The 20,519-nt window shown below is 44.6% G+C and overlaps 1 long non-coding RNA gene across 1 annotated transcript; it reads right to left on the minus strand.

Moving 5' to 3' along the window:
• Positions 1-1,354: 1,354 nt before the first annotated feature.
• On the minus strand, positions 1,355-20,349 carry LOC140492726 (uncharacterized). Its single transcript, XR_011963631.1, has 6 exons — positions 20,323-20,349; positions 16,107-16,154; positions 15,978-16,013; positions 2,137-2,190; positions 2,007-2,042; positions 1,355-1,483 (listed from the first exon to the last, which is right to left on the minus strand). It is a non-coding gene; the product is annotated as an uncharacterized lncRNA (long non-coding RNA).
• Between the last annotated feature and the right edge of the window lie 170 nt (positions 20,350-20,519).

Consider the following 20,519-nt stretch of genomic DNA (forward strand, 5'->3'; position numbering starts at 1 on the left):
TTTCTTCATAAGGCAAGCTCTCCAGTCCAGGCAGCAGCCTGGTAAACCTTCTTTGCACCCTCTCCAAACCCTCTGTATCTTTACTATAGTAGGGCGACCAGAACTGAACACAATATTCCAAGTGTGGTCTATTACATATGGATGGATACTGTTATGCCTCACTGAGGTAGCATGTTGGAAATCAAGTTGCATTATTCCTTGTGTTGTCACAAAAGTTAGTTTCTCCTGAGTTTTAGACTAAAGATGACAGAAAGCACACACTAGGTTTCTGGACTTCACAAGGATTACTATTTATCACACATAAATAGACCTAATTCCACAGAAAAATGATGGACCATTGAGCTATAATGCCATTAGTTAAAACAAGATGCTCATGAACCAAGTCCCCTTAAAAGCAAGCACATATTGTACACACACACACATACACACACAGACACACACACAGACACACACACACACACAGATACACACGCACATACACATACACACACACACACACACACACACAGACACACACACTCACACACACACAGACACACACACTCACACACACACACAGACACACACAGACACAGACACACACAGACACAGACACACACAGACACACACAGAGACACACACAGTCATGCACGTGCACACACAGACACACACACAGAAACTAAACATCAATCTTTGAGTGGAAGGAACACACAGAAAACAGTTTCGTCAATCCCTGTTCGTGGGATCCACTGAGATATTTCTTGTGCTGATCAGAATGCTGCTTCTCCAGATACTGTCACTGGTTTACCAGAGATACAGTCTGTGGTTTATAAAAGGTCTGACTTACTCATTAAAGGTCAGAACTTTCTGCAGCTGCTGAAGGAAAAGACAATCAGCTGGTTATCCTCAGATTTAAAGTAGCTTTTCCTGCCAGGAACAGAGCTGATGATGAACAGGTCCTCAGATGGTGGAGGTCGGATGGCTTCTCCCTGTCATGTTCATATCCACAAACTGTTCAATTACCTGGGAACCAATCACATAGTCATTGGCAGCAAGATGGTCTTTGTCATTGATACTGGTCTTTAGTACAAAGACCAATCAGATACTTGTTTCTGCCTGAATCACCATTTGTACATGGGCATGTCTCCAGTTCGTCTGCACCTTCTTCTGCTGCTGTCTGACCCAGCAGCTGTGTAAACAATACTTACAATGAGTGTCAGGTTACTTGCTTTCAAAGAGTGCAGTATCCCTTAAACAATCCTTGGTTTTCAACAATTCTGATGTGCTTCAGTCCACAATTAAAAACACACTAAGATAAAAAGGCACAAGTTTTAAAAAAATTTTAAAAAACACTTTTGAAGAATAATAATGCCAAGTTTCTGAGCTGGTAAGTTCCATGATGTTCCTTGAATTTGATCTGAGAAACAATGCAACCTCAGTTACACAGGTTCAGTTCTTATTCGCTCCTAATGAGTCTTCACCACAGCTGCATAGGTTACATCCGCTAGAAAGAGACAGAAATCAGAGCTGATGATCATTATCAATTCAGTTTGAAGGTAAATAGAGGAAAGGAGCATATTTACCCAAATATCAGTCCCATCACTATCAGAGCAGTTACAGGAAAGGGAAATATTTACTCCATCAGTTGTTCATTTTCCCCCTCATTTACTTTATGACGCTCACAAATACATTGGGAGAGACAAGCTTTTTGAGAGACAGTCAAGTATCATCCAATGGGATAATGGAGAGACTGTTTTCTCTCTGATTGGTGGAGTAAAGGAACACCCTAATAAAGATGAACAGACCGATGGGCCAATGACAACAGCATCATGGTGAGGGAATGGGACTTTAAGGTCATGTGATCAAATCTCCATAATGGCGCTACCCAACGTTGGGGTCTCAAATAACAAGGAAATGGATCACCCAGGCCCATCTAGTACTGTCCCACACATTGGAGAATGGGCTTCAGGGATTGGGAAAGGAGAAAGGATTAGGATTCGGATTCTGAAAGGACAAAACTGACTCACTCTCTTCTGAATCAGCAACCCGGAGAGTCTTGCCACCTTGAAATGAAAGAGAATAGTCTGTTAGTGAGGAGGATGTATTTTAAATGTTTAGAAATACCACTATGTGGGCAAAAAGTATGTAGCTGGTTACCTTTTCTGTTGCTGTCAAACACGATGCTGGCATAGGTACAGGAATCAGGCTGAGCTGTAATACAAACAGTATTCACTCTGAAACTGCCTTACTGCATCAGCTTTCTGACTCTAGAATCAAAGAATCGTACAGAATCCTGGATTCACATCACAGCTTTACCATTGGAAAATGTTGAATGAACTGCATGAGAATCAGACATCAAACCATATTCGGAGTTATTTGGACAGGTGGTGTTCCAACACGCATGTCTTAAGGAGTGACTTAAAAGGGGGAAAGAGAGTTGGAGAGGTTTGGACAGGGATTCTCACAGTCTTGGAGATTGAAAATTAGACCCCAGTGATGTTACTATTACAGTGGAGATTAGAGTGGTGCTGGAAAAGCACAGCAGATCAGGCAGCATCCGAGGAGCAGGAAAATCGACATTTCGGGCAAAAGCCCTTCATCACTCTAATCTAGACTCTGATCTCCAGAACCTGCAGTCCTCACGTTTGCCCAGCTTTATCCTCTCTAATGAGAGAACAGCCCGATGCCCTCTGGGACTATGGTGAGTTTACATTTACAGGAAGGGATATGGAGGGGCCAGATTTGGAAATATTGTGAGTATATGAGGATGACAGACCCAATGCCGTGGAAGAATTTGAACCTGAGAAGGATAATTTTTAATTTTATTTCTTTTTCAATTCAGGAGCCGTTCTGGGCACCACACCTTGGGAAGGATATTCTGACCTGAGAAAGAGTGTGGTGCAGAATGATGACATCAGGTCTCACAGAGTTAAATTACAAGGTGTGGGATCACAAATTATGTTTGTATCCTGTTACACTGGAAGGTTTGGGATGATTTGATTGAGGTTCTCAACAAAAGAAGAGCATAAACGATCTTTCCACATTCTCCAAGTCGGGAAGTCTCAGATGCCTTACCATGGAGGTTCCTGATTCCATGATTCCCAACCCTATCCCAGGGTTTCCAATTTTCCCACAGTCCCATGGTTCAAGTTATAAAACCCTGCACCCAGCACTCTGAGCCAATCCCCTCCATTGCAGAGGGAAACACATCCTGCTCCTCCACAATGTACACCCAGTCGGTCCATGATTTTAAAGAATCACGGTTCACAGTGTCTCAGAGATATTGTGGATCACAGTTTACATGAGGGAACTTATTGGAAGTTAAATTCAAAGTGTGCCCCTTACTAAGGCATACCTTTTATGCTACCCCTTCCAGAACCCACTTACCATCCCCTCACTATGCTAAGATGTGGCACTTTGATGCCCATTGCCAGATATTTCAAGTGAGTAATACTTTCCTGGAGATATTGTCCAAACACATTGATTAGAGATATTATTACACACCCATGAATCAAGTGGGACTTCATGGAGGCGTCCGGGCTTTGAAGGAGGGACATTACCACTATACCACAAGACCCCTAATGGTCTTAATCATAGAGTCATAGAGATCTAGAGCAGAGTAAAAGGCCCTTTGGCCCATTGAGTCCATGCTGGTCAAAACCAACCATCTACCCATTCCAATTCTATTATCCAGCAGTTGCCCCAATGCCTTATACATCGACATTGCAAGTGCACACCTAAACAGGTCTTTAACATTATGAGGGTTTCATGTCTGTGTCACCCTTAAAAGCAATGACTTCCATTTTCCCGCCATCCTCCGAGTGAAAAGGTTTCCCTCACATCTCCGATAAACCTCTAACACTCACCAAAGATCCTCAGACATCACCTTCCCAACCCACGACCATCTCCAGCTAAACGTTCAGTGGCAGCAGATAAAGGGGAACACCATCACCTGCAAATTCCCCTCCAAGGCACTCACCATCCTGGCTTGGAAATATATCATCACTCCTTCACTTTGTTCGGTCAAAATCCTGGAATTCACTCCCTCAAGGCATTATGGGTCTACATCCAGCACGTGGACTGGAACGGTTTAAGAAGGCAGCCCATCGCCATCTTCTCAAGAGGTCAACAAGGAATGGGCAATGAATGCTGGCCAGCCAGTGATATGCATGTTTCATGAATGAATAAAAACAATCGCCCTGCCCCGTACCTTAAATTAATGTCCCAAGGTCACTGAACACTCCATCATGGGGAAACCATTTTCAATTCAACTGTATTTATGTCCCTCATAATTTTACGCATCTCAATCATGTCTCCTCTCAATCTCCTCCTCCCTGGAGAAAACAATCTATCCAAATTCTCTTCAGAATTGAAACTCTCCAGCCCTGGTAACATCCTGGCAAATCTGCTCTGTCCCATAATGTGGATTCCTGAACTTCACACAATTCTTTAGCTGTGACCTAATCAATTTTTCACCCAGTTCCAACATGACCTCACTGCTCTGAATTAAGCTCTATGCTTCAACTAATAAAGGGAAGTATCCCATAGGGTTTTTTATCCATGTTATCCACCTGTCCCGATACATTAAGGGACTGGTGTACATGCACACCAAGGTCGCTCTGATCCTTGGTGTTTCCCAGGGTCCTATTGCTCATTATATCTTCCCTTCCCTTTTCAGTCCTGCCCAAGTGTATCACCTCACACTTATCCATGTTGGATACTGTTTGCTCCTGATCAGTCTATCTGACCAGCCCGTAAAGATCCTCTTGTTGTCTAAGGCTATCCTCCTCAATATTTACTACCCCAACTATTTGTTTATCATCTGGGACCATATTAATCAACCCTTCTTCATTCAAGTCTAAATCATTTACGACAAACCGCAAATAGCAAGGGCCCCAACAGTGACCCCTGTGGGATTCCCCAGGACACACACTTCCAGTCACAAAAATGCCCCTCGATCATCACCCTCTGTTTCCTTCCAGTCAGCAAGTTGTGCATCCAATTTACGCCAAATTTCCTTCGATCCCATGGGCTCTCACCTTTGCTATCATTTTTCCATGTGGAACCTGGTCAAAAGTTTTGCCGAAGTCCAAGAAGACACAAGAACATAAGAAATAGGAGCAGGAGAGGGTTATCTGAACCCTCAAGGAGAATGTGAGGACTGTGAATGCTGGAGATTAGAGTCGAAGAGTGTGGAGCTGGAAAAGCACAGCTAGTCAGGCAGCATCTGAGATGCAGGAGAGTCGTCATTTCGGGAAGAAGCCTTCCATTAGGAAGAAAGATCCTTCCTGATGAAGGGCTTATACTCGAAACGTCAATTCTCCTGCACCACAGATGCTACCGATCTGGTCCTTCAAGCCTGCTCCATCATTCAATAAGATCTCTTTTAAAATCTATCTCCCTTTGTATTAAAAAGATGCATCAAATTCATTCCCCGTGTCTATACATCTGGTAACCTCTTCAAAAAAAATTCAGGGAAGTTGTAAAGATATCACTTCCTGAACAAATCCATGTTCATGATTGATCCCTGTTCCTCCAAATGCAGATCCATTCCGTCCCTCAGAATTACTTCGAACAGTTTCCACCCCACTGAGTATAGACTGAGAGAAAGTGAGGACTGCACATGCTGGAGAGTCAGAGTCAAACAGTGTGGCACTGGAAAAGCACAGCAGCTCAGGCAACATCTGAGGAGCAGGAGGGTCGATGTTTTGGGCACGAGCCGTTCATCAGCCTGATCTGCCACACGTTTTGACACTGAGTTGAGACTGACTAGCCTGAAGTTTCCTGGTTTATCCCTTGTTCCCTTCTTGAGGTACCAGACTGGCTGTCCTCCTGTCCTCCAGCACCTCTCCTGCAGCCGGAGAGGAATGGAAAATTATTTCCAAATCCCCTGCTATTTTCTCCCCTGCCTCACTCAACAACCTGAGATACATTTCATCCTGCCCTGGAGATTTATCTACTTTTTGCTGCCCATACCACTCAGCAGTTGCTCTCTATGTTAATTTCTTTCATCTTGTCACAGAATATCTCCCCGATTTCTGCAACAAAATCATCCCTCTCACGCCTGAACACCAACATAAAGTTGTCAATTACAGCCTGATGTACATCCTCTGGGTTCAAGTTTCAATTACAATCATGGTCTTTGTTGTCTTTTTACCATGAATATTCCTTTCAATGTTTTGGATGCTTCTTTATATTACCTGTCAGTATACTTTCATATATTCTTTTAGCACTCCGAATCACCACTTTAATTTCCCACTTGCACATTTTATAATCCTCCAGAAATTGCTACTGTTTTGAATTCTCAGTACCTGCCATAAGCCTCCCTTTTCCCTTCATCCAATGCTGTGTATTACTCAGTATTCAAGGTTCACTGGATTTGTTGGTCCCACCCTTTAACCCTGGACTCTCCTTATTTCCTTCTTCAATGCATCCCATTGCATCCCTGGTCTGGCCTACATGTGACTCCAGTCCCACAAAAGGACACTGGTGTAAGGTACAGAAATTGTTGAAGAATGAGAGGGGCTGTCAGTGAGCAGATTTATACAGGGCTACAAGGTGCCACATGCTCAAAGAGGAAGCCAATGTCATCAGGAAGTGATGGAAAGCAGCAGCCAGTCTCAAAGACTGCACTGCAGCAAGTCTGCATTTAGAAACATTGTACAGGATGATTTTCCATTTATTTTGGTAAATGGAGGTTACAGAAACAGATATTTTAATAGAAAGAAACAGAGATTTGCCTCCTCTGACTCATCGAGGTGAGGAAGCACATTGTTGGGAGCTTGTACAGAATCCTTGGATTCTGTTTAGTCACAGGACAGGTCCCAGAGCACTGGAGAAGAGCCCAACATTGTCCCTTTGTTTGAGGGCAACAGGGATAATACAGGAACTTACAGGATGGTGAGCTTTACGTCCGTGGTCGGGAAAATATTGGAGTAGATTCTTAATGACTGGCTTTACACAATTTGAATAAATATCTTCTTATTAACACGAGGCAACATGGTTTTGTGCAGGAAGGTCATGTCACAGAAACTTGATTCAGCCTTTTGAGCAAGTTTCATGATTGACAACGACAGGGTGATAGATATTGTCCACATGGACTTTCATAAGGCCTTTGACAAAGTTTTTCATGGCAGGCTGATAGTGAAATTGAAGTCACGTGGATCTGCGGAGAGGTGGTAAGATGGATGCAGAATTGGCTTAGTCATAGAAGACAGAGAGTAGTGGTGGAAGGGTGTTTTTCTGACTGGAAATCTGTGACCATTGGTGATCCACAGGAGTCAGTGTTGGGACCCCTGTTAGTTCACAACATTTATAAATATTTTGGAGAATATTGTAGGTGGCATGATTAGTAAGTTTGCAGATGACACAAAGATTGAGGGAGCTTTGGATAGTGAGGAAGATTGCCAGAGGATACAGCAGGACATATAAAGGTTGTAGACTTGGGCTCAGAAATGGCTGCTGAAATTTAATTTGGAGAGACATGTGGTGATGCGTAAGGTCTAATGCAAGAGGGAAGTATACAGTAAATGGTACAACCCTTGGAAGCATTGAAGAGATCTAGGGTAGTTTACTCACTCCTGGTTCAGTCCTTCCCTCACTCCTGGTTCAGTCCTTCCCTCACTCCTGGTTCAGTCCTTCCCTCACTCCTGGTTCAGTCCTTCCCTCACTCCTGGTTCAGTCCTTCCTTCACTCCTGGTTCAGGCCTTCCTTCACTCCTGATGTGGCCCTCCCTTAATTCCTGACATCTCACTGCAATTATATCGAACTCTGGTGAGAACCCATCTGGAATGGGGTGAACGGATCGGATTTCCATATCAACAAAAGGATTCACTTGTTACAGAGTGAGTGTCATACACTGGCTTGAACCAGGGAATACAGTCTCAGAATGAGGGATAGGTGGTTGGAACTGAGATAAGGGGGAATTTATTGTTTCGAAGCAGTTAATCTTGGGAATTCTCTCATCAGAGAGCTGTGGAAGCTTAACCATTGAGTATATTCATGAATGAGATTGATAGATTTCCCGGCATTAAAAACATTGAGGGGTAAGGGGATAGTGCAGGAAAGTGGTGTTGAACTACAAGCTCAGACATGATCCTCTTGAATGGTGGAGCATCTTGTCCTTAGTGGAGAACATCCTGATCTACATTCTCCCGACTCTCCGACTTCCTGTGGCTGTGGGAATCCTCCCAAAGACACACTACAGCTTTAAACCTTCCAATGGAATCTCCAACGTGGCCTTTGTTGTCAGACAAATCCAAGTAAAATGTCAAACACAACACCAGGAACTCTGTATTACATTTCTCAACCTGATCACAGCAGATGTCTCAGTAAATCACTTGATGAATCATACTCTTAAAATTTGGAATGTCCAGAAACTTCTTCCAAATTCTGCAACTGCTTTGGGATGACTTGACATCTTCAGGAACGGATGTCTTCAAGGAACAGGACCAGAGTAAAGCAACGCTGTGTGATAGCTCCATATTATCTATAATCTACCAAACAGCAGCTTTGACCTCTGGTGTCAGGATTAAACACAGCCCAGATAGAAATCTCTTCAACCTCAGTCTCATCCATGCCAATAATAAAATGACCACAACAGACCCACATAAGATGCAGTATGCACTGATAACATCACTGTTGTTTTCACATTCTGCACCCGACTAGCAAGCCACCCTTGGTCTCTTCAATGCTGCAAACAAGGGACTTGGCCAATGCTTGAGTGTTGCCAAACCAAACCACAAATCACTGGTCAGTTCAATATTCTACCTCTTGTATATGCTAAGACTCCGGGATACATTTAGCACTCTCGATAGCTTGGGAGGCACCTCCCTCAAAACGGTGCCCAGGGCTGACATCACTGGCTCTGCCCATCAATGCCAGTCTCAGTCCAGCCCATAGGTGACCACGAGGGCACTCTGCTTCTCAATGCCCATTGGGAAAGTGATCCAACACTGGATCAGCTGAGACAGCTCAACCTTCCAGAAACTATGGCAGTGACTGTTTGACAACAAAGTTCTCCACAAGGCAGCAAAAAGTCCTTGCTTTCATGATCAGTCCGTGTAAATGTTGGGAGACCCACAATGCCACTGGGGAGGGAATTCCAGGATTATGACCCAGTGACAGTGAGTGAACGACAATATATTTCCATGTCAGTACAGAGTGGGTGGCTTGGAAGGGAACTTGGAGGTGGTGATGATCCCATGTAACTGCAGTAAGGAACAGGAATGTAGTGACTGCATCCTCACGGTCAGGAAACTGAACAGTGTTTGGACACATTCCTTGTTCTTCCAAAGACAAAAACTTCAAAATCTTTTGCCTCTGTATTTTTGAATCATTTCATTGTTTGTGTGTGTTTGGGACTTCTTCAATTCATGAACCAACTACTGCAGCTTGTGAACATTTGGTCATCTTGCAGGATGTTTTATAATGTTTCAATTCACAATCACCTTGTTAAATACAAATGGTTCTGAGACTCAGAGCTCATTAAGGGGTGCCATGGTGGCACAGTGGTTAGCACTGCTGCCTCACAGCGCCAGGGACCCGGCTTCAATTCCCACCTTGGGCAACTGTCTGTGTAGAGTTTGCACATTCTCCCTGTGTCTGTGTGGGTTTCCTCCAGGTGCTCCAATGTCCTCCCACAGTCCAAAGATGTGCAGGTTAGGTGAATTGGCCATGCTAAATTGCCTGTAGTGTTTGGTGAAAGGGTAAATGTAGGGGAATTGGTCTGGGTGAGTTGCTCTTTGGAGGGTCGGTGTGGACTGGGTGGGCCGAAAGGCCTGTTTCCACACTGTAAGTAATCTAATCTAATTAACTGTTCCAGTCTCTGACAGGTACAGATCAGAGTTAACTCTCTCATATCACATGTGCCTCTTATGGAATGCCACTCCAGTGTGGCAGCAAAACAGGAAATATTGTCTTCCCGTTGTACAGTATCATACATAACAGGAGAAGACCACTCAGCCCCCCTGTGCCTGGGCTGGCCCTTTGAAAAAGCTATTGAAATCCGTCACACACCCAATGTCCTTTCCTGGGTCTGGGTTTAATCTGTCATGTGACCTCTGGTTCTTTCATCAACACCTTTACCTGGATCCATTTACTAACTGACTGTCCTGCCATTGGAAACAGTTTCTCATGACTTACTTTCGAAAGACTGTTCTTGAATTGGCACAGCCCAACCAAATCTCCCCTGAATCTTCTCTGCTGTAAAGACAACACCAGTTCCTCCAAAAAACTGAAGTCTCTCTTCCCTGGAACCATTCGATTCATCTGCTTTGCACAAAAACATCTTCCTTAAAGGATTGTGCTCAGAATTGGTCATGTGTCGAACTGATGTTTTGGAAATGTCCATCCTTGCTTTTCTACTCCATGTGCCATTCAATAAAAACAAACATTTCTTTTGCCTTTTTTGATCCATTTCAATGAAACCTCCAAGCTTCAAAGACTTCTCAATGTGCATTTCTGCGAATTTTCTGTTCCTGTAACCATTGTAAAATTACACCATTTATCACACCTCTCTTTGTTCTTCCTATCATGATGTGTCACTTCACTCTTCCCAGTGTTAACTTTCATTGGGCTGGCCATTTCACCAGCCTATATGCCCCAGAGCCTGTGAGCACTTTCCTCACTCTTCACTGTGTTTTTGAATTTTGTGTCATCTGCAAACTTTGGAGTTTGTCCTGTATCTCTGAGTGCAGATCATTCACAAAGATCAAGAAGAGAATAATATCACCAGCTCTGCACACTTCCCTCCAGTCTGAAATAAAACCACAGACCACAGCGCTCTGCTTCCTGGCCCAAAGCCAATTTCCAAACCACACAACCAGAAACTTTGAAACTCATCTGCTTCAACTTAAAGAAGATATGTACATTGTACTTCACAGCAGGAGCAAGCCCTATGGCCCATCGAGCTTTCTCCACAATTCATTAAGACCATAACTGATCTGGTTCTGTCTCAGTTCTGCTCTCCTACCTTGTCCCCACTACTCTCGATAAGGCCAAAGGCTGGTAGTCAGACAGCATGTGTTAGCACCGAGGCTATAGGGATGAGAGGGATTGATGGGACGGGATGGGGTCATTCGTTGACACAAACAGTGAAAGAGTTTCATCCTTTGTGTTTTGAATCCACCCAGGATCACAGCTCTCTCCATGATGTCCATTACTCCTCAGACAGCTGCTCTCACCACATCCTGAGACCCACACTCAGTGCTATGTGCCATCATATACACACTCTTGACCTCTCTCTCCATCAGCACCCCTTCACACTGTCTCAAAGCTGTCCTCAGCCCCAGTTCAACTTAATTCTCTGGCTCATTCACCCGATACCATGTACCCCCACCCCTCTGGAACCTTCCTCCACCCACTCTCCCACTTGTCTCTCCCCCTTCTCCTCCCTCCACCTCTTGTTGGACATTCACTGTCCCTTCTCCGATACTGAGTACAGAACATTCAGCAAAGGTCTCAGTTTTAATCACTTTGCACTCCCACCTCACCGAAGTTCAGACACGACATGATGTTGATCTCTTCTTCCGTTGCCTTTGCCTCTGTGCCCATTTCTTTGGACAGGAGTCCTCTGTCCATCCCACAGACCCCTTCACCCACCTCCAACTCTCTTCCTCCACCTGGACCCCTCCCTCTGGCCTTTAAGCCGCACTTGACCTGTTCATTGAGAACTGACACTGGTCTTTGTATTTCTCTGCCCTCCTCCATTCACTCCTATCTCCCACTGAACTGAATACTCTCAGGCTGTTCTGTCCACAACAGTCACTCATCTCATCTCAGATCGAGACAAAAGCTCAAAACCACCAAGGTGCAGCCATTTCCCAGTTCTGTTGCTGTCAATCTTGGCACAGAGTCTGGAATTGTCCTGATCTGTAACACAAACAGGAATGATAAGGGGATATTTATTGGTCGGTTTGTTGTTAGGTATGGGACGGGATGGGGTCATTCGTTGACACAAACAGTGAATGAGTTTCATCCTTTATGTTTTGAACCCACCCAGGATCACAGCTCTCTCCATGATGTCCATCACTCCTCAGACAGCTGCCCTCACCACATCCTGAGACCCACACTCAGTACTATGTGCCATCATATACACACTCTTGACCCCTCTCTCCATCAGCACCCCTTCACACTGTCTCAAAGCTGTCCTCAGCCCCAGTTTGACTTAATTCTCCGGCTCATTCACCCGATACCATGTACCCCCACCCCTCTGGAACCTTCCTCCACCCACTGTCCCACTTGTCTCTCCCCATTCTCCTACCTCCACCACTTGTTGGACATTCTCTCTCCCTTCTCTGATGCTGAATGTTCTGTACTCAATAAAGGTCTCAGTTTTAATCACTTTGCACTCCCACCTCACCGAAGTTCAGACACGACATGATGTTGATCTCTTCTTCCGTTGCCTTTGTCTCTGTGCCCATTTCTTTGGACAGGAGTCCTCTGTCCATCCCACAGACCCCTTCACCCACCTCCAACTCTCTTCCTCCACCTGGACCCCTCCCTCTGGCCTTTAAGCCGCACTTGACCTGTTCATTGAGAACTGACACTGGTCTTTGTATTTCTCTGCCCTCATCCATTCACTCCTATCTCCCACTGAACTGAATACTCTCAGGCTGTTCTGTCCACAACAGTCACTCATCTCATCTCAGATCGAGACAAAAGCTCAAAACCACCAAGGTGCAGCCATTTCCCTGTTCTGTTGCTGTCAATCTTGGCACAGAGTCTGGAATTGTCCTGATCTGTAACACAAACAGGAATGATAAGGGGATATTTATTGGTCGGTTTGTTGTTAGGTATGGGACGGGATGGGGTCATTCGTTGACACAAACAGTGAATGAGTTTCATCCTTTATGTTTTGAATCCACCCAGGATCACAGCTCTCTCCATGATGTCCATCACTCCTCAGACAGCTGCCCTCACCACATCCTGAGACCCACACTCAGTGCAACAGCTCAGTGGACACCACATATCGCTCAGAGTTAGAAGGCTGTGGGTTCAATTCCCCATTCCAGTGGCTACATCGTAAGATCAATGCTGAGACTTCGGAGCAGTTCAAATGGAGCGCTGCAATGTCTAAAGTTATCTTGGGGCTGAGATGTTAAAGGTTGCACTGGTCTGCTCTCTCAGGTGGTTGTGAACAATTCCTAATGTGTTACTTCAATGAAGAACAGAGGAGCTCTCTACTGTGTCCTTGTCACTCATCCCCCAACCCAGATCATTGTGTCCTCAACATCACTCACCCCTCAGAATACATCATGAAAATACACAGGCTAACTGATTGAGCACAGGGCTGTTTGGGGGACATTACTCTTCACAAACTGGTTGTTGCATTTCTCATTACCAGAATGAAAATAAATGCATTTACGCCTAACTTTTCATGATCTCAGGGCACTGAATAACCCCTTACAGCAGATGGAGCTCTATTTTTATGTTTGCAGTCAACTAATTTCTTACTGCAATCTGCCACAAACCACAATGTGATCATGATGTCATACTCTGGTTAAAGCACTGAACAGGAGAGTTGGATTAGCTTGTATTGATCACAGAGTACAGACATTGGGCAGGGCAGACACACTAAACACAGGGAAAAAGGAGAGAATTATGTGAATGGAGAACCACTGCAGTATTCTAACATGATGTGGGAATCAGGTCACAAAGGTAGGTACACTCTTACACCATGGAATCAGGAAGGTTAATAAAATGCTATCCTTGAATAAAAGAGGAATTGGATATAAACGTAAACATGTTATTTTAGATATACAAGGCAGTTCTGAGATCACATCTCAAATGCTGTACATAATGAAGGATATTGGTGCTGGCTCAAAGGAGGTTTCTGAGATTGAGATGCAGGTTGTCTCATGAGGAGAGGGAGGACAGGCTGGGTTTGTTTCCCCTGGAGTTTAGAATAATGAGGGGCTGTGAGAATGTAAACTTCAGAACTTTGATAATGATTCAGAGTTTGAATGAATCAACAATGATTTTTTCTGAAATGCAGTGGTACTGAGATGAAAGGGACAAGGAGAAACTGTAATCAAGGAATTAAAAGCAACATGTTAATTAGCCATCCCTGAGAAGAAGGAGTCAACGCAACATCAAGGTTCTGTTCCTGGGAGACAGGAGAGAGTTAACACTGAATGTAACAAGGAACAAGGGAGCTACTCCTGATAAGAAGGCAAGCTACAGACTTAATGACTCAAGAAGAGTAATCAATGTTGTGGTCGAACAGATTGAAATGATCATCAATAATCTCACACCGGACATTTTGCCTCTCCATCGAGAACTGCTAAAGTTACCTGGGTCATTTTAATTTTTCTGCCCTCCTCCATTCACCCCTATGTCCCTCATAGGACCAAAGGCCATGTTCCTGCACTGTGCTGTTCCATGTTCTGTATTCTATGTTTAGAGAGACAGGAACCATCAACATCTCCGGGACACCCGCACCAATCAACCACACCGCCCCGTGGCCTAACATTTCAACTCCCCCTCCCACTCTGCCGAGGACATGAAGGTCCTGGGCCTCCTTCACCGCCGCTCCCTCACCACCAGACGCCTGGAGGAAGAACGCCTCATCTTCCGCCTCGGAACACTTCAACCCCAGGGCATCAATGTGGACTTCAACAGCTTCCTCATTTCCCCTTCCCCCACCTCATCCTAGTTTCAAACTTCCAGCTCAGCACTGTCTTCTTGACTTGTCCGGACTTGTCCGATCTGCCTAGCTCCTTTTCCACCTATCCACTCCACCCTCTCCTCCTTGACCTATCACCTTCATCTCCTCCCCCACTTACCTCTTGTACTCTATGCTACTCTCTCCCCACCCCCACCCTCCTCTAGCTTATCTCTCCATGCTTCAGGCTCACTGCCTTAATTCCTGATGAAGGGCTTTTGCCCGAAACGTCGATTTCGCGGCTCGTTGGATGCTGCCTGAACTGCTGTGCTCTTCCAGCACCACTAATCCAGTATTTGCTTTTCAGTATCTGCAGTCATTGTTTTTACCTCAGCATGTTCCAGACGTCTACCATTCTCTTTGTTGAAAGCTATCCTCACAAATAACCCTCAAATTTTTCCTCATTCACCTTAAATTTATGCCGCTTGTATATGACATCTCCACTCTTTGAAAAAAAACGGACTGTCCCCCCTGTCCCTGCCTCTCATAAATTTATGTATTTCTGTTCGGTCTCCCCTCACCCTCCAATACTCTCGCAAAAATAAATCCAGGTTTGACCAAGTCCTCCTGATAGTTAACACACACTAAATCAGGGAACATCCTGCTCAATCTCTTCTGCACCTTTGTTTTGTGCACAAGTACCCCTATGTCCCTTCATGTTGTAGCTTTCTTCCATTTCTTTTCTCCAGACCTGCTGAGTTTGTCTGTTTGTTTCTCAATCATGACTCCTACAGACATGTCCAAACTTTGATAGAACCTGAACACTGAGGGAACTGGTTCTGAGTGGCACTCGGAGCAGCATCGCAGTCACAAAACTACCCGCTCACAAGAACTCAATGTCTCCTGATTTGGATCAATCTCTCCACTTTCCCCTGGATCCCATGAACCTTTGATTTTGTGACCAGTCTGCCTTGTGGAACTTCACCAAACACCTTGCTAACATCCGCATTGATGGTCAATATCAAACACCCAATCAACCATCCTTCAATACTCCTTAAAAATTCGATCACGTTTATCAGACCCGACCACCCTTCAACAATCGTCTTCTGAGGGAATGGTACTGGGTCAGACTCGCATCATGAAGACCTCATCAGGGGAGAATTCAAGGTCAGTTAAAACTGAACTGGGAGTTCTCATTTGGGATGATTCTCTGATGGTGGCCAGGCACGAATTCTATGAGTTGACCAGTTTCCCACTGCAGCTTCAAACATCAACACTGCAACCCCTCCTCAGGAAACCAGACCCCCAGTGAAATCAGCTCTTATAGATATGGGGGAGTGGGAGTGATCTCAAACGATACACTTTCTCAATATAGAAACAAACGTTGACTCACGGCCTTCTGACAGACTGTTTGTGAATCTCTTGCCACCTTTAACAAAGACAAAATGTTTTCTTAGTTTGATTATAGAATCTGATTATCAATTAGACAATTGCTCAAAACCTTTAAGGTGCAGCCATTTACCTGTTCTGTTGCTGTCAATCTCAGCATAGAGGATGGAACTGTCCTGATCTGTAACACAAACAGGAATGATAAGGGACCATGCATCGACAGGCTTGTCCTTAAATATCAGCAATGGCTCAGTGGACACCACATCATTCTCTGAGTTAGAGATGTGATCGGAGCAGGTGAAATATTGGACTTGCAGCATGGGTTGGTACCTGGGACTTCGATGTTGTGCTTAAAAATGTGTTGCTGGAAAAGCGCAGCAGGTCAGACAGCATCAAAGGAACAGGAGAATCGATGTTTCGGGCATAAGCCCTTCTTCAGGAATCAAACATCCTGAAGAAGGGCTTATGCCCGAAATGTCGATTCTCCTGTTCCTTTGATGCTGCCTGACCTGCTGCGCTTTTCCAGCAACACATTTTTAAGCTCTGATCTCCAGCATCTGCAGTCCTCACTTTCTCCAACTTCGATGTTTGGCCATTTTGGAGATATAGGTAGAGTAGGGACAGGAATGGTTGTTGCAGTTCCAGGATTTAGATGTTTCAGTAAGAACAGGGAAGATGGTAAGGTGGGGAGAGGGGTGTGTGGTGGCATTGTTAGTCAAGGACAGTATTATGATTGCTGAAAGGACATTTGAGGACTCTCTACTGAGGTAGTATGGGCTGAGGTTAAAAACAGGAAAGGTGAGGTCACCCTGTCGGGAGTTTTCTATAGGCCTCCAAATAGTTCCAGAGATGTAGAGGAAAGGATAGCAAAGATGATTCTGGACAGGAGCAAGAGTGACACAGTAGTTGTTATGGGGGTCTTTAACTTTCCAAATATTGACTAGGAATACTATAGTTCAAGTACTTTCGATGGGTCAGTTGTTGTCCAATGTGTGCAGGAGGATTTCCTGACACAGTACACAGACAGGCCAACAAGGGACGAGGCCACGTCAGATTTGGTACTGGGTAATGACCCTGGCCAGGTGTTCAATTTGGAGGTAGGTGAGCACTTTCATGATAGTGACCACAAATTGGTTAAGTTTATTTTAGCAATGAAAAGGGATGGGTATATATTGCAGGACAAGAGTTATGAGCTGGAGGAAAGGCAACTACGATGTGATTAGGCAAGATTTAGGATGCATGGGATGGGCAAGGAAACTGGAGGGGATGGGCACAATTGAAATGTGCAGCTTATACAAGGAACAGTTACTGTGGGTCCTTGATATATATGTACCTGTCAGGCAGGGAGGAAGTTACTGAGCGCGGGAGCCGTGGTTTACTCAGGAAGTTGAATCTCTTGTCAAGAGGAAGAAGAAGGCTTATGTTAGGATGAGATGTGAAGGCTCAGTTAGGGTGCTTGAGAGTGACAAGCTAGCCAGGAAAGACCTAAAAAGAGAGCTAAGAGGAGCCAGGAGGGGACATAAGACACCATTGTCAGATAGGATCAAGGAAAACCCTCAGGCTTTCTATAGGGATATCAGGAATAAAAGAGTAAGACTAGGGCCAATACAAGGATTGTAGTGGGAAGTTGTACACCAAGTCAGAGGAGATAGAGGAAGCGGTTAATTAATGTTTTTTCTCAGTATTCACACAAGATAAAGATAATGTTGTCGAGGAAAATACTGAGATACAGGCCACTAGACGAGATGGGATTGATTGTCACAAAGAGGAGGCGTTAGCAATTCGGGAAAGAGTGAAAATAGATAAGTCGGATAGGATTTACCATGGGTTCTCTGGAAAGCCAGGGAGGAGATTGATGAGCCTTTCACTTTGATCTTTGTGTTGTCGTTGTCGACAGGAATGGTGCCAGAAGACTGGAAGAGGGAAAATGTTGTTCCTTTGTTCAAGAAGGGGAGTAGAGACAACCCTAGTAATTATAGACCAGTGAGTAACGAGGGTAACGTGTTACAAAAGGTTATAAGAGATAAGATTTTGTAATCATCTGGAAAGGAATAAGTTAATTAGGGATTGTCAACATGGTTTTGTGAGGGTCGTGCTTCACAAACCTTATTGAGTTCTTTGTGAAGGTGAACAAACAGGTGGATGGGGGGAAAGCTGTTGATCTGGTGTCTATGGATTTCAATAAGGCATTTGGTAAGGTTGCCCATGGTAGGCTACTGCACAAAATACAAAGGCATGGGATTGAGGGTGATTTAGTTGTTTGGATCAGAAATTGGCTCTGTGAAAGGAGACAGAGGGTGGTAGTTGCTGGAAGATGTTTATCCAGGAGTTCAATTACTAGTGGTGTACCCAAGGAACTGTTTTGGGTCACGTTTGTGGATGACGCAGGTGAGGGCTTTGATGAAGGGGTTAGTAAATTTGCAGATGACACTCAGGTTGGTGGAGTTGTGGATCATGTTGAAGGATGTTGTAGGTTAAAGAGAGACATAGATAAACTGCTGAGCTGGGCTGAGAGGTGGCAAATGGCGTTTAATGTGAAAAGTGTGAGGCGATTCACTTTGGAAGGAGTAACAGGAGTACAGAGTACTGGACTAATTGTAAGATTCTTAGTAGTGTAGATGAGCAGAGAGTTCTCCGTGTCCATGCACATAGCTCTCTGAAAGTTTCTCCCCAGGTTGATAGAGTTGCTAAGAAGGCATACAATGTGTTAGCTTTCATTAGTAAAGGGATTGAGTTTTGGAACCATGAGGTCATGCTGCAGCTATACAAAACTCTGGTGTGGCTGCACTTGGAGCATTGAATGCAGATCTGGTCACCGTATTACAGGAAGGATGTGGAAGCTTTGGAAAGGGTGCAGAGGACATTTTGAGGATGTTCCCTGGTATGGAGGGAAGGTCTTACAAGGAAAGGCTGAGGGACTTGAGGCTGTTTCCATAAGAGAAAAGAAGGCTGGGAGCTGACTTAATTGAAACATAGAATAATCAGAGGGTTAGATAGAGTGGACAGTGAGAGCCTTATTCCTCAGATGCTGATGGCTAGCACGAAGGGGCATAGCTTTAAATTGAGGGGGGAACGATATCGGACAGATGTCAGAGGTAGCTTATTTACTTAGAGAGTCATATAAGAGTGGTACACACTGCCTGCAACAGTAGTAGACTCGCCAACTTGAAGAGCATTTAATGGTCATTGGATAAACATATGGATGAAAATGTAATAGTGTTTGATGGGCTTCAGATTGGTTTCACAGGTCGGCACAACATCGAGGGCCAAAGGGCCTGTGCTGCACTGTAATGTTCTATGTTCAATGTTGGACGCTGGTGGAGAGTTGAGGTTAGGCAGGGGGGATCATTGGAGGATGCAGGGATTGAGAAGAGAATGAGAACAAGTTCAGTAGTTTTCATATCCTTGCAAGGCACATGGGTCACACAGGCAAGGCCAGCGTTTGTTGCCCATCCCTGAACACCCTTGAAGTGAGATGCTTGCTTGGCCATTTCAGAGGGCAGCAGGTCAGAGTCAGACACATTGCATTCAATCGCTCCGAAAAGGACAACTGAGGTTTGAAATGGGGATCTGAAGTCACCTGTCGGGCAGATTGGGTAAAGATGGTAAGTTTGCTTCCCTGAAGGAGACTGCCAAACAGAAACTTTTTTTAAGATAATAGACTAATGTTAATTCAGATGGCCCCCATCACAGAGTTGAGTTTATGCTTCCAGATTTAATAATTAAATGTAAATTTTACAAGTTGCCATGGTGAAAATTGAACCCCTCTCCCCAGAGCATGAACCCGACCCTCAGGTTCCCCACAGCAGCCCAGCGACTGGGAGTCATTTGAGACGTATGACACCCAACTGGACTGTTTTCCTTGACCCATACCGAAGCAGCAGACAGACTGGCCGTGAACAGCTCGAGACAGCAAGGACCGGACCGAGCCAGTTACTCAGCCAGATGATTCAGGGAATCGGAAATGGTTATTGTCCAAGAATCCATCCAGGGTCAGTGACGGAGGAGAAGATTTCCATCTCCATTGCCCGAACAATAATCCAGAGTCTGGTCAGCTCCCTTAATGGAAACCCATAGCTTTTCATTCATTTACATTGAATGGTCTGAAAGTTAAAAGGTTCATCTCTCAAAGACGTCAATCTGTGCAATAAGTGTGAAGGGTTAAGGATGGGGGTGGGGATAGTTTTCAACTGATGCAGACTCAATGGGCTAAAGGGCTTTATTCGGTGCTGGAGAACGGTTTAACTCAATGTAACAGTCTGTCCCTGAATATCTCTCCAGGATTCACACTCTCTCCATTAGAGTCTCTGAAATGGACAATGATCGGTCAGTTAGAGTACAGACAGTACCTGGAGCAGTGAGCTGCGGGGCCCGATCAGTCCCGGGAATGCTGGATGAACCTGGATCATTCCTGAAAAATACACAAGGAAGATGAATATTCCAAGGAATCTAAATGCATTCTGTCAGGTCACAGAAAGGAACATTCTAACTGTACATCAATCTCTTGCTTTGGTTACACAGAGAACAGATTCCAAAGAGTGATAAA

Source organism: Chiloscyllium punctatum, chromosome 2 (assembly GCF_047496795.1).
Source record: "Chiloscyllium punctatum isolate Juve2018m chromosome 2, sChiPun1.3, whole genome shotgun sequence".
NCBI classification, from domain to species: domain Eukaryota; kingdom Metazoa; phylum Chordata; class Chondrichthyes; order Orectolobiformes; family Hemiscylliidae; genus Chiloscyllium; species Chiloscyllium punctatum.